This window comes from Puma concolor, chromosome F2 (assembly GCF_028749965.1).
Source record: "Puma concolor isolate L17-30 chromosome F2, mPumCon1.1.hap2, whole genome shotgun sequence".
Lineage (NCBI taxonomy): Eukaryota > Metazoa > Chordata > Mammalia > Carnivora > Felidae > Puma > Puma concolor.
In genome coordinates this window covers 30593027-30607951 of record NC_141684.1, presented here as the reverse complement: position 1 = coordinate 30607951, position 14925 = coordinate 30593027, and the positions used below count along the sequence as shown (strand labels likewise).

Genomic DNA, 14925 nt, shown 5'->3' with positions numbered 1-14925 from the left:
TAGCCCTAGTATAAAATTCAGATATAAAATCTTATATCCTAATATAATTTCTAAAATATGAAAAACTCATATAACTTTTAGTTATCACTATACCAAGCAAAGTCATAAGCATAACAAGATATAGGAGGTCACACTGACTTCATTTTATCAGGTTAACCCACAGAAGAAAGAAGTAAGAGAAGGACGAGAAAACTCAGCAACTATTGAGACTTTAGCTTTAAGGCCACATCCTCTTTGCCCTACATACAATTTTTATTGCATATAAAAGAATATGAAGCCCTAAGTATTCAAACTAGCAGCTATACAACAAAGTGAGCTGTATACCACACCTTTCCTGTAGTTATAATGATTCAACATCTGATATATTTACAGCTAGTTGTAGCAAATCTATATAGGTTTTAGTTCCACAAGATGCTCTCCCTGCTTCTCCTGGGCTCCCAACAGCCCTGATTTGATTTTTATAGCTTCTCTTCTAGGAAGATATTGAAACAGGAGTTTTGTTCTTCTTCTGAAAGGAACTCAGAAACCAGGAATTAGGGCCAAGGTTGCTCTTTGAATTGACCGTTAATATCTGATTCTTCCCACCTATCCCAGGATTTTTTTTTTCTATAAACTGTTCAACTGCTTTATCTGCATATGGAGTCTGTTTCATGGACCTTCTCTTATTTACAAACCTATTGATGCTTTCCAAATTGTTTCTTATTTACTACCATATTTTCCAAAATCTGCAACTGTGTTGGAAAAAAAGAATCGACACAAAAAGTTACTTCCTCAGATATAATTCTTCATTATATTTTAGAAGTCTACTTTCTAGACATATATACATTTTTGTATGTGTAACATAACTTTATTTTTCATAACTGACCATACTTTACATGTATGCTAACTTGTTCAATTTCAGTTAAGTTGTGAGCATCTTTTCCTAGCAATGAACAAAACCAGTATCACTCTCTTATTTTTCTGGAAGCATCAGTTCTATCTGCTTCCTCGGTTTACCACAACCACCCATTCAGTTATCCCCAACACTACTTTTCTGAAGACCATGACCAGTTTTCTAAACTTTAAGGCAAGACCTCATTCTCAGTTTCTGGTCCTCACAACTCCTGTAGCCTGGGTCACTTCAGAAAGTTTTATTCCTCCTGTGGCTTCTATGATAATGTCCCCTCCTATACACTTAATTCCAACTCACTATCCTTATTTCCACTAATTCTCTCATAATTCAGGCTCTTATGATTTCTCACTAAGCCATTTATGATGCCCCAACCCTATATCCACCTTTATTTTACCGTAAAGTCTGTTTTTGGGTTGATTCTCCTGCTTTTATGCTCATTAAAGGATTTCATTTAGACTTTACTCTGACAAGATAATATTGATTTATAAAGCATTTTCATACAGCTGAATGAAAATAAGCCTATACTATTTACAATTTCCCCAGCTGTCTTCTGAAGAGATTCTACTCTGATATGGTTATTAGCATCCTGAGCAGGGTGTAAAGAGTAGGTAAGTTTCAAAAACTGAGATTTGGCTCACCCTCTCTGTGTAAGAAAGGGGTAAAAATTAAAGGGTTGATATGGTGCAGAAATCTGGGTGAGAGGAACAGAACTGGAGTACTCATCAGCTATATGATGGACAAAATGGCTTTGACAGGGGAGGTGACTAGGAGAACCCAACTCATTTTTATTTTCAGGGCTGTCTAAGAACATAACCCACCTTAAGCACAAAGACCCTATGGCATGATATTTGGGGAAGCAATTGATGACTCTTGTGAGAGGGAAACCCTTAAATAGGAGTAACCAGGAGACTAAGGCAAGAGCAGAGGTTGCTAGCTGGAGATGCATCAAAGGGAGCCCCACATTTCGGAACCCCCTGTAACATGTCTGTGTTCAGAACCCCCTGTAATGTCTGTGGTTAGTTTGCTGGCTGCATTCTGCTCTTCAATTTAACTATAGATTTAGAAAAGAACTCTATCAAGGTTGTCCAAATTCCCAATTAGCTTATTAAGACAAAATTTGGAAGATTTACATACATAGAATGGTTTAAAAAGACTATCATCGCAAACAAGTGCTGAAACTATACTTTTAGTTCAAAAGCTAAACCAAGAACTCTTTATCACCATAAATCACATTCTATACTAACAAATATGGAGAAAAGAAAATTACAGAACTGAGAGAACCAACATAAATTAAAGGCTTTTTGTTTTGTCTTTATGTATCTGAAGCCAACTTTCATCTGGATCACGAAGATTTTAGAGTCAACAAATTGTGCTCCACATTTTTTAAAGGTATCCTTAAAATCATTAAAAGCAAGGCTTTATTTACTTGAACCTTGACTGACTTAATGAAAATGAATCAGGGAATACTTATCTCAATCCATATCTGCTATCTTTATAACCCCACAAATGAGGAATTCTCTTAAAGCAAAAGTGATGTAAGCCATATCCAACATAAGTGCTCTTCCCAATCACCCATTTTCTCTAGCCATTAATAGTGCTCCTCAACACTGAAGGATAAGAGCACATTTTTTTCTTCTTTTTTTTTTTTTTTTTTTTTTGCAATTTGAAGCTTCATGCCCCAAACGTCAAATAGACTTTTCAGTTGAATGAACCATTGTCCAATGTCAACTATCCTAGTGGTCTCTATCTTGTAAATTAGTAACTTAATTCAACAAGAATTTCTTCATCCATTATATGGTGACTACAGCAATCTCCGTATCTAAAGCCAGGCAAAAACAGCCTTTTAAACAGGACTAATTTATTTGGTCAGGATCTTAATAAGTTAAATGGCTCTGCCTATTGCTAGGAGGTTTAATTCAACTGTGCAGGTGAATAAACAGATCTTAATTCCCAGCTTTGATGACCATGTTTATTTGCTCTCTCTGTAAGCTTCAACTTTTCCAACACTAAAGCCTGCTGAGATCCAGAGCTTCATCATTCCAACCAAAACACTTTTTTCTAAGTCTAGACCCACCCAAAATTCTAAAGATGAAATATATCACATAAAACATTAACAAATTTCAGAAAGGTGTTAGGCAGTACTATTAACACAAGTCTACACATATCTCCCTGACAAGGAAAGGAATATGTGGATATACATAAAACAAGAAAAATTATCAGGCAGAACCCAGGTCAAAATACCTATATTACTAACAAGTATATAAAGAGAGAAAAACAGCATAAATATAACCTCTTTTTCTTAATTCTAGTTATTTGATTTGTGTTCCTCTTAAATTGAAAAGTAAGTTTGGTCTTTTATGAATGCTGGTATTTTAAGTTTGATCCTTTGTTAAATTAAATCCAGTTATTCACATTTTACCCCATTGAGCATTTTATGTAGGTGTTGAATGCCCATCTGTTTCTAATATACTCCTAACACTTTTTAAAAGTGTTCCCCTGTTTCAGAATTTAGCCCTTGCCAAGCAAAAAGAAATCTAAATTCCTTCCTGGTGAAGGAATCCATTCCTGACAAAAGGTACAAATTTCTAACTCTAAAATAATGGGACTTAACAATGGGCTGTTGGCCTCTTAGCTTTGCTCCATCTTTGCTAGTACAACATTACAATTTCAACAAATTTTTAAAAGTAAACCGTTAACTTCATCATTCAAATTTATGAAATCGCTAATATTTGTGTCTGCCCAATCCCAAATTCAAGATATAGGTTTAAAATTAAACACCCTATCTCTGGCACCAATAACAAGAAACCTGCCTATTGGATCCTATACAAATTGAGTTGGGAACAGATCCTCCCACTAGAACTTGGCAACATTAGGATAAAAATCCTTTAATCATGTGAACTACCCAAGCTCAAACTCAACTAAGTAATCAAGGTCATGAGTTAAGGAGCTACGAAAGATTTGAGCAAAATGAAAAATTGCTATCTTAGGATACTTTACTAAGTTTTACACTAAGTTGTAAATATTTATAGGAAATAGCATCATGGAACATGCAATTTGGTCTTTGATATAAAGACAACGAATGTTAATGCTCTAGATTATTATACTCATCATGCCCCAGAAAGAAAATAGACGTTAAAACTAACAATGTCAACAAAGCTTAGACAGAGAAAAATTTCTCAAATTTCCATTAACGTTTTAGAGGAGCTAGATTAGCATGAATTTATTCTAGAAAAAAATTGAGAATAAAAGACAAACTTGCACCAAGAATTCCAAAATTTTACAATCTCTAGAATTAAACCATATTTCTCATTATCTCTTCTCAGCTTTTATCATGAGGTAACAGGTAACAATATTGTTAAGTAAAAGGCTTATAAAAATTTAACTTCTCTAAGTACTAGCTTTGAGAAATCCATATTAATTGGCTACCTGAAAATTTGATAATTATTTAATAATTTATAATTCCATTTTATTCGCCTACAATGAATGAATGACTTAACAGGTCTTTATCTCTAGAAGTAATCCTTGGGAAAATATTATTTCTAAAAATTTATAAGCCCCCCCCAACATGGAAATCATCTTTAGAGATGAATATTCTTAATGACATCAGGATTAAAGGTCTTTAATTAGATGCTCTTGCTTCACTTACAAAAATATGTATCTCACTGTACAAAAACTCAAGGCTACCAAGAGATTTTAAAATATGGGGGGAGAGAGCTAAATGGAGTTATGGATTTATTTTAACATGTGAAGTGCTAATAACTTGAAAAACAAAAAAGGAAAAAAATGAGCACAGTTATATGCTCATTATTTGCCCATGCCAGTGCCATTTGAGCCATAATCCCCATAGTTGGGCACCTGAGAAGTACATTTACCACCACAGTTAACTGTGGCCATAGTGTGATTCACTGGGCAGGTTTTTTTGTTTTTTTTTTTTTTTTTTTACATGGAACAGGGAAGCAGAAAGCCTCTATGAGGCGTGACTCATGCATGCTTCAAGTGGGACAGCTAAGATGTCATAGAGAAGCCCAGAATAATCAATAACTGCAGACCAAGGAAAGATAATGAACCAAGACAAAGTTGCAAAATAAACATGAAGTCTTACATGGGTCTGTTTGAGGGCGCAACAAACATATCCATAACATGAGAAATACATTCTCCTTCTAACTTAACAAGTCAGACATCATTAACAATCAAGACAGTCTGCCCAAACTTGAGGAGCAAGCAGCTCAGGTTGAACATAAAAATTCAAAAGAATTAAATGGGATTTCAAAATTCTCCAAAAACATGTTTTCAAAATGGTCGTTAATACCCTAAGTAAAATGACAAGTCACATAAACGGAAAAAAGTAGTTATGTATATATAGCCTCTTATAAAAAATAAAATCCTAAACCCTCAATTTAGCATATACAATTCCCCAAATGATGAAGTATTTCCCATAATTAACATTCATTTTGAAAGCCAAGCCCTATAAGAATTATTCCTTTTCCTCCCCTAAAACTCTTTGACACAAAAATATTAATGCATATCCCTATACCAGACATTAATTCTGACAGATAATAGGGGAGAAAGTGTATAATTAAGGATCAAAACACACTCATCACAAAACTAAGCTACTCAAGAGGGCAAATACCACCACCAGAATCATATGCTCTTCAGCTTCAACAACTACTAACACTAATAACATTAATTAGTTGATGAAATCCGAGAAAAATATAAGATGGCTTGAGACTGCTCATTTTTTTCAAAGATACATGATGTTTTTGAGACAAAAGAATCAGATCTTCTGTTATATAAAATAAACCACTCACCTGAATCTGTGAGAGAGAAAAAAATTTACTCTATAAAACTGTTCTAGTGCTAAAAGTAAGCTTAAAGTTAGAATGTGTGCAGTAAGCCTGTAAGCCATAGCTAGAAATTGCTGTGTAGCACAGATTTCCCATGCCAAGGTTGGCTTGGGCTTTCACAACATACTTAAGCAACCCTATGGAAATGTTGACAGACTGCTGGTGTTAATGGTAACTCCAACATGAGATCTAAATATATACATTTAGGAAGATTGTGAAACTACCACTCTCGCACAGTTCCATGTTTATATAAGAAGATAATCCAATTATTTAAATAGAGAAAAACAAATTGCTCACAAGCAGAGCCAGAATTTTATTCCAAAAAGTGCTTAAGTACATCTTACACTAACACTTGTTCAAAATAGCTTTACATGCTTTGTAAGGGCCATAGTGTCTGACCTGCCTAATTGCCTGTAGAAAAAAAATCTCCCCCATTTGGACTACACAAAAATTAAATTGTTTTTAAAAGGGGAGGATGGGAGGGATGGTGTCTATTCAATATATATTCCCATCATGCACAAGCTATTCAACTATTCTACATGTACACCTGCTTCCTAGAATAGAAACTAGTTTGGTAACTCCTGCTTATTCCACTTTTAATTTTAAAACAATAAATGGAAGGCAAACTGGATGGCTTATTTGGTGTCATAAACACAGCCCTCAAGAAGAATCTGTGTCATAACTAACCAGATTAAAGACTCCATGTGTTTTAGATGTGGAAACTTCCATGGATCATACCACTGTGTCTGAAAATTGAGAATAAACACTGCTAGCTATGCTGTCCCAGAGAAAGGTTTCTTCAAAGATAATAAAATTTTTTTAAGCTGCATTAATGAAAAACACACTAACAAACCCTTAGGGCTGACAAACATTATTATGCAACAATTATTAAGGACTACACTGTGAAGCAAGGGAAAAAAGTGAAAGCTTTATTACATCCAATGTAGGTCACTCTTGTTAAAACCACACACACACACACACACACACACCTGAACAGAAGTGAGAATGATTCACTATTAAATATCCAGACCTACAGAAGATAGTTTTCAATTTTTAAATCGATTGTCTGCATTTAACATTTATAAACAGTTTATTTTAAAATGCTTTGTCAATATGCCTCACAGCATTCCTTACCTCAGACCCAGTTTGAAATCTAGCTGCTTAACCATATTTATTCTGAGAAAATTCTGTCTACTCAGAACAAGAAGCAATGAAAAAGAGGAAAGTCAAAAAGGGTGGGTGGGGGGGGGAAGAAAACGAACTTTGGAGAACCTAATACGTGACAAATTGCAGGCTACATGCTTTCATACTTTTTGAAAGTAATGCTTATTACTCATAATTTCTGTTTATCAAAGTGAATAAACAGATCAGAGAGTTTAAGAAACCTTTCCAAGGTCATACAGTTTGTTTGTGACAAATTTGAATCCAGCTCTCACAAAAGCCATGCTTTTTCTTTCCCCATTAAGAGATATATGCATAGCACCTAGGGGAAAAAATGCATTCTAGCATAATTAAAACTGTGAGTTTTTCAAATTAGGCTGTGCCTTTTAATTTGCTCCCTGCGCTTTGCTCTGTTTTTAGCTGCAGCAAAATAACCAAAATTCCTTTTGATGATTAGTCACTAAGAGCACTATACTAATTCTTTCCTAACGTAAGTAGGAATATATTAAGTCTCATAAACCAACCAAATTAAGATGTCATTCAGAAAAACATTTCAGAGTAACACTGCTGATACAACAGAAAGGAGAACAGGGAGAAACTGAGTTACAGGTTCTCCTAGCAGAGGTTAAAGAGAATCTTCAGAATTATAAATGGAAAGTATTTCACTGTTTGGGCATACAGCAAAAGGCCAGCACTTCTTCAATAGGGATCTCTACTTAACAAGTTCAAAGAAAAAACAAAAACACCTACCCAAACCGTACAATTTCCTGCAAATGGGCCACTCTCCTGTCTTTGAAGACAGATGCTATCCTGGCTAAAGGGCCTTTGAAGTAACACAGCAAGCATACCTGTGTAATTAGAAAGGCTGGGGACACCATTCAAATGATCCAAAACTAGACTTTTAAGATGTGCTAAAGTGGGGAGATATGGACTAACATTCTGATGCAGGAGAAACCTCTGTTCTAAACAGATTTGGAGACCAATTTGCCACTGCTTTCTGACCACAGTTCTCCTCCATTTCCTCCAGGCCTTGGAAGACAAAAACAAATTACCTATTAATGAAAAACTAGAAATAGTGTTTGGTCACTCTCAAAAAGTGGCAAAACTATATATGTATGTGTTTACAGACACAGATGTATAGATAGCCATAGACATGGATATATGCCTACATTTACAGATTATGTACAGACGTATGCATGTACTATTTTTTCTGAACCATTTCAGTAGTGGTAGCAGACATTATGCTCTTTTATCTCTACATTTTTTCAGTGTTCACTACATATTTCCAAAAATAAGGGCATTGTCTTATATCAGCCATATTGATATAATACTATTTTCTAATCCACAGTCCATATTCAATTATTCCAATAACGTCATTTATATCTATTTTTCTCCTACACTAGAATCCCATCCAACTTTATGCACTGCATTAGACTGTCTTCTTTTTTAGTCTCCTTAATCTGGAACACCTCCTCTTTCATGAACTTGCATTTTGGAAGAGACTAGGTCAGTTATTTACAGAATGTTTACTTGGGTTTGTCTGATACTCCCTGATTGGCCACACATTCTTTGGATAATGTATGAAGTGATGTTGTGTGCTTTCTTGTGCATGCCAAGGAGCAACAAATGAATTTGGTTCCATTACTCATGATATTAACCTTGATCCCTTAGTTAAGATGTTATCTTCCAGGTTTCTATACTATAAAGTTATTACTTTCACCTCTGTAACAAGTAATTTTTGAAAAAATACAGTAAGATTGTATAAATATCCTGTTCCTCATAATTATGCACAATAGTTATGGTATTCTTTTTTATGCTTGCCTAAATCAACTATTACTCTGATGGTTCTCAAAGGTGATTTTCTAACTCCATCATTCCTTCTCCATCGATAAGGGAGAATTCAGTTGTTAGGAGGAGCTTCCCCTTCTCCCTCATTTGTCTGTTTTTATCAGTAGGGAACCATGGATTTTATTCAGTGGACTGTCATCTGTTACTGTATTTAATGCTCAACTTATCCTAGATTTGTTCAGTGAGAGCACTACAAGGTACCATGGTTTTTAAATTTTATTTTATGTGCATGCCACCAAGTGTTTTGGGTAAACATGAAGATTTAATTTATCCTGGAATAGCTAAGAAATAGGTGGTAATAGGAGCTGGGTATTAAAGAGAAAGCAGAAGTTTGAGGAGGATATCCCAAAGGGAGAGAGAACAGTATGTATGAGATGTATGCACAGTGTTGGGGAATGCAAGAAAAAAATGTTTAGTGGATCAGACAAATCTTGGCTTATTTTATTGACAATTTATCTTTCAGCCAACAGCAAAATCAACAAAAGGTGCCACTCAGTACTTAACTTGGATTCAAGGAAAAATGTGTTGAGAACACAGAAATTATTATGTTACTGGGGAGTTTATAATAGAATACAGAAACTGTGACCCTATAGATATAATTGAAGACTTCAGGAATGTGTATTTTTTTTAAGTTTGAAAGGAAACAGTTTTGGATTTGCAGTCAATGTTTCTAAATTAGAATAGGGGTTAAGAGGATATTTTCAAAATAAGAATCTACTTGTACAATCCCAAAGGGGAAAAAAATGAGTGACATTCTACAGAAATCAAATTGGTTTGATAGCAAGTTCCCCAATAAATTCAAACATTTCAAGCAACATATACAACAGTATATACTCAGGAGAAAAATAATCACAAATGAAATGTAAAGGAGGTTAAAGTTTCTTAAGGTTTATGAATTTTTTTTAGAGCAAAATTAACAAAAAGGAAAAGTTAAACCCAACTATTAAGATATGGGTAACATTACATGAAAGAGACAAATTTTTATTTTCTGCTTTCCTTTTTATAATTGTTAAAAATAAAGACCTTCAAAGTGAAGGAAAATCAAGTATGGCTTAGGAAAAAATTTTGAAAAATAAGATATGCAAGAAGATGTTAATGAATTTTATGTTTATATTCATTAATTTTGAGAAGTTAGTTTTTGAAAAAATGAAACAGGAATTTAAAGAAGAGAGTTTGATTTTCAGTAAACTGAACTTCAAAATCTCCAAATTCTAGATGAGGTTTTAGGACATCAGAGTTGTAAACACTTTTGGTTTAGAACAATTATTATAAACATATCCTGGTATTTTTAAGTCACTAAGAATAAGTCCTATCAAAACTAGGTTCATTATTTAAAAAATATATATATCATTCCCATTTTCTCTCCCTGTTATATATCAATATCCCTATGCACACATAGATCTATGAATAGAAGTAAAGGCATGGAAATGCACACATATAGTTTTGATAAACTATTTGAAAGTAAGGACATCACAATACTTCAGGTGAAATTTAGCATACTCCTTCTGAGAATAAGATCATTGTCTTATGTAATCATAATGCCATTGCAGGACCTCAGCAATTTAACATGGGTAAAATATTACTAATATGCTGTGAATATTCACATTTCCTCAACTATTCCAAAATTGTCCTGTTTTTCCCATCTATCCAGAAACCAATCAAATGTGCACTGCATTTGGTTTGTTTCCTGGGTCCTTTTAATTAGGAATACTTCATCCATTATTCTTTGTCCTTCTAGACATTGAGATCCTTTAGAGCTCAGGCCAGTTATCTTGTAGACAATCTTACAATATTGCATTTGAATGACTGTGGCCACATAATTAGATTAACCATTTTGCCCTCATTAATACAATAATTTTATTAAGGCAGGGATCATCACCATCCTAACACCATTAGGTGAAAGTTTATTGGGAAAAAATATTGCCCAGGAGATTACTTATTAATTCCAAAGGGGGAAGTATGCCTTTATTTCACAAGCAGACCAGAGTATACCTCATTAAAACTTACCACATTCAGGCCAGGGACCAAACACTGCCCACAACAGACAAGGAAAGCCGCTACAGACAACTGGCCTGAAGGGTAGAGTGGCCAGGACAAAAGAGCAGAGTGTACACAGCATACATTGCAGATACTCCTCAAATGCTAGACCCTGGGAACAGGGGACACTACACTGCGGGTCCTAAAGAACCTCTTCTTCAGAAGACCATTACCCTCAAGACCAGGAGACATAGCTGATTTTCCTAACACAGGAACAGACACTCAGATAAAATAAGATGGAGAAATTTGTCCCAAATGACGGATTAGGACAAGGCCATAGCCAGAGACCTAAGTGAAAGAGAAATATGTAACATGCTTGATAGAGAATTTAAAGTAATTATCATAAAGATACTCAGTGGACTTAAGAGAAGATTAGAAGACATGAGTGAGACCCTTAACACAGAAATAAGGAATAACACAGAGATAAAGGGATCAATCTATAAAATGAGAACCAGGCATAATGGAATGAACAGCAGGCTGGAAGGAGCAAAGAAACAAATTAATAACCTAGAAGACAGAGTAATGAAGCTAAGCAAGAAGAAAAAAAAGGCAAAACAAGAAGAGACTTAGGGAACTCAGTGACTCCAACTAATGTAATAACATTTGCATTATAGGAGCTGGAGAAGGGAGAGAAAAGGGGGCAAAAAATTTATTTGAAGAAATAATAGCTGAAAACTTTTCCTAATCTAGGAAAGGAAACAAATATCCAGATCCAGGAGACACAGAGAACGCCCAACAAAATCAACAAAACCAGATCCACACCAAGATATATTATAATTAAAATGGCAAAATATAGTAATAAAGACAAAATATTAAAAACAGCAGGCAGGACAAAAGAAGATAATTATGTACATGGGAAATTCCATAAGGCTATCAGGGGATTCTTCAGCAGAAACTTTCCAACCCAGAACGGAGTGGCATGATACATATAAAGTGCTGAATAGGAAATAGGTGCAGCAAAGAATATTCTATACAGTAAAGCTATCATTCAGGATAGAAGGAGAGATAAAGAGTTTCTCAAACAAAAGCTAAAAGAGTTCATGACCACTAAACCAACCTTACATGAAATGTCAAAGGAGACTCTGAATGGAAAGGAAAAGACAATAAAAGTAAGCAAAGTGGGAAGCACAAAAGCAGTAAAAATAAGTAGATCTCTAAAAATCAGTCAAGGGATTCACAAAATTAAAGGATGGAAGGGTATGACACCATAAACCTAAAATGTGGAGTGGAAAGAATGGGTTCAAACTTGAGCAACCATCAACTTAATCTAGACTGCAACATGCAGATGTTATATACAAGCCTAATGATAACCACAAATCAAAAAACAATGATATGCAAAAAATGAAGAGAAAGGAATCCAAATACATCACTAAAGAAAGCCCACAGAGAAGAGAACAAGAAACAGAGAAGAACTACAAAAACAATCATGAAACAAGAAACAAAATGGCAATAAATACATACCTATTAATAACTACTTTGAATGTAAATGGACTAAACGCTCCAATCGAAAGACAAAAGATGATAGAATGAGTAAAAATACAAGATCCATCTATATGCTGCCTATAAGATACTTATTTTAGACCTGAAGACACCTGCAGATTGAAAGTGAGGGGATGGAGAAACCTCCATCATGCAAATAGGAGTGAAAAGAAAGCCAGGGTAGCAATACCTAATATCAGACAAAGGAGACCTTAAAACAAAGACTGTAGGGGTACAGGCTTCAGTGGCAGAGGGCTCCATGTTGGGTAGTGAGGTGGCTGCTGTGGTGGAAGAGCTGGTTTTGGGGGTGTGGCAGGCAGCCAACTAAGAACAGTTTTGCTCCCACTCGAAGAGTGAGAAGAAATTGGAGGTTCACATGGAATTCATCCTGCGCCATTTGCCTGACTACTGCGACTCACCCAATGGCAGTGGCTGCTTGGCCCAGCTTCTGTCCCTCTCCATGGTGTAAGGCCAAATACCTCCTTCCTGGGTTGCAGTTACAACGAAGACCTTTTAGACAAAGTGATGGAAATGGCTGCTGGATTTGAAGTGGAAGACCTGCCACAGTTTACTACAGAAGTGAATTAATGAAAAAGCATCAAAGCTAAGGCAAAAGATTCATCACATTTTCAACATCAGCAACAGGCTTAGGAAGGAGGCTGGGATGAATGTGACACTGACCACAGCAGCTCTCTTAAGATTCCTGATATTTCCAACATGTAGGAAAGAGACAGTTGGAATGACAGTCTTGTCTAGATTGGAATTTTAAAAGGTCTTGTGCTTCCAGTAGCCATCATTCTAAAAGTGTGCATGGATATTTATGTACTTGTAAATCATGTACTTTTTTATTTTCACTTTTTGAATGTCAAACTTTGTTAAAATTCCTATTTTTTTATGGTGATATAATAATTGCGGGTAATGAATTTTACAATGTAGAGTTCCCCCCCAAAAAAAAAATTTTAAATGTTTTATTATTTATTTTTGAGAGTGAGAGAGACAGAGCACAATCAGGGGAGGGGGAGAGGGAGAGGGAGAGGGAGACACAGAATCTGAAGTTGGCTCCAGGCTCTGAGCTGTCAGCACAGAGCCCAACACAGGGCTCAAACTCAAGAATCATGAGATCATGACCTGAGCCAAAGTTGGACGCTTAACCAAACGAGCCACCCAGGCACCCCAACATTTGCCATGACATGACTGGAGCTGGAGAATACAATTCTAAGTGAAATAAGTCAAAGAAAGACAAATACCACATGATTTCACTCATATGTAGAATATAAGCAACAGAAAAAAAAATGATAAAGGGAAAAAAAGAGAAACAAGCCAAGAAACAAGCTCTTAACTGTAGAGAACTGATGGCTACCAGAGGGGAGGTGGGTAGGGGATGGGTAAAATAGGCAAAATAACTTTGTACTCATTTTGATGAGCACTGGGTGGTTCATGGAATAGTTGAATCACTATACTGTACACCTGCAACTAATATAACACTGTATGTAACTATAGTGGTATTTAATTTTAAAAAAAGAAAAAATAGACACAAAAATGTTAACATAGTTAATGCAAAGAGGTAAAATGAATCAATCTTCTTTATACTCTGCAGTACTTCATAAATGTCTTGGAATGAACATACTTTTTTAATAGGAACAATGCCATTTTGAAAATAAAAGGTAACAGCAATTATTCTGCCTTAAAATGTTTTAAAAATTATTTAAAGAATAATTTGGTTTTTAAAAATAATTTTGGTACCAAATTACAATGGACCCCTTCAATTCATTTCTTAGGTTTTACTTATCCAGAGTTTCACATATGGAATCCAGAAAAAACAAATCCTTCATTTACACCAATGATTTACATGAAAGAACAAAGGAGGACACATGCCCTTTCAACCACATGCACTGAATGCGCATGCTCAGCCATGAAGAGGAACTAATTGGACAGGGAAGAGTTACTGTCTCTTTAAAAGACACATAAAATCCTAATTTGCTTAAAATACACACAGGAACCCAAAGGCCTTAATAGCCTTAATTACAATTTCCTCCAAGTAGAACATTTGTAAGCCTTAGATCCCTTTACCAAGTTTATTGCCAATAATTAGGCAAAATACACAGAACTGAAAGTGTGTGCATGTGTGTGTGCTTAAGTTTAATAGAATCAAGAAACATTTGTGTCATTTGGTCACAATTTTCAATACAGAATGCAAATAGAAAAGGAAGAGAGATGGAAGAATTCACAATAGGTAAAAAAAAAAAAAAAAAAAAAAAAAAAAAAAAGGAAAAAAAAAGTATTTCTAGATTAGCTCAACATCTAAATAGAGCATTTGGATCTTGTCCATTCAAATTATTTGTTTTAAGTATTCCTTAAACTTTCCAAAACCATATTTTGAGAGACAGCTGAGACCAAGATTGGTTTTGAAAACTGCAGAGCTATATGAGCAAGTAACACTTGAAAGCCTTGTTTGCAAAATGTGGTTCTCAGCCCTGTAGCAGCAGCATCACCTGGAGGCAGAATCGCAGGCCTCACTCCACACCTGGTGAACTGAAATCATTTTAAAACACGGTCCCTGGTTGATTCTGCACATTGCTTTAAGGCATTCAGATCAAGGTTCTGAATATAATACCCCCCTCCTCCCACCAAAAAAAGTATTAAGGAAAATAAATCTCTGTACCT

The 14925-nt window shown here is 35.1% G+C and overlaps 1 protein-coding gene and 1 pseudogene across 1 annotated transcript in view; one reads left to right on the top strand and one right to left on the bottom strand.

The window, feature by feature from the left end:
- The window catches only part of RSPO2 (R-spondin 2), a 157662-nt gene that overhangs the window by 85265 nt on the left and 57472 nt on the right, over positions 1–14925 (bottom strand). The gene's annotated exons all lie outside the window — the stretch shown is intronic.
- On the top strand, positions 12521–12869 carry LOC112859495 (CDKN2AIP N-terminal-like protein pseudogene; annotated as a pseudogene).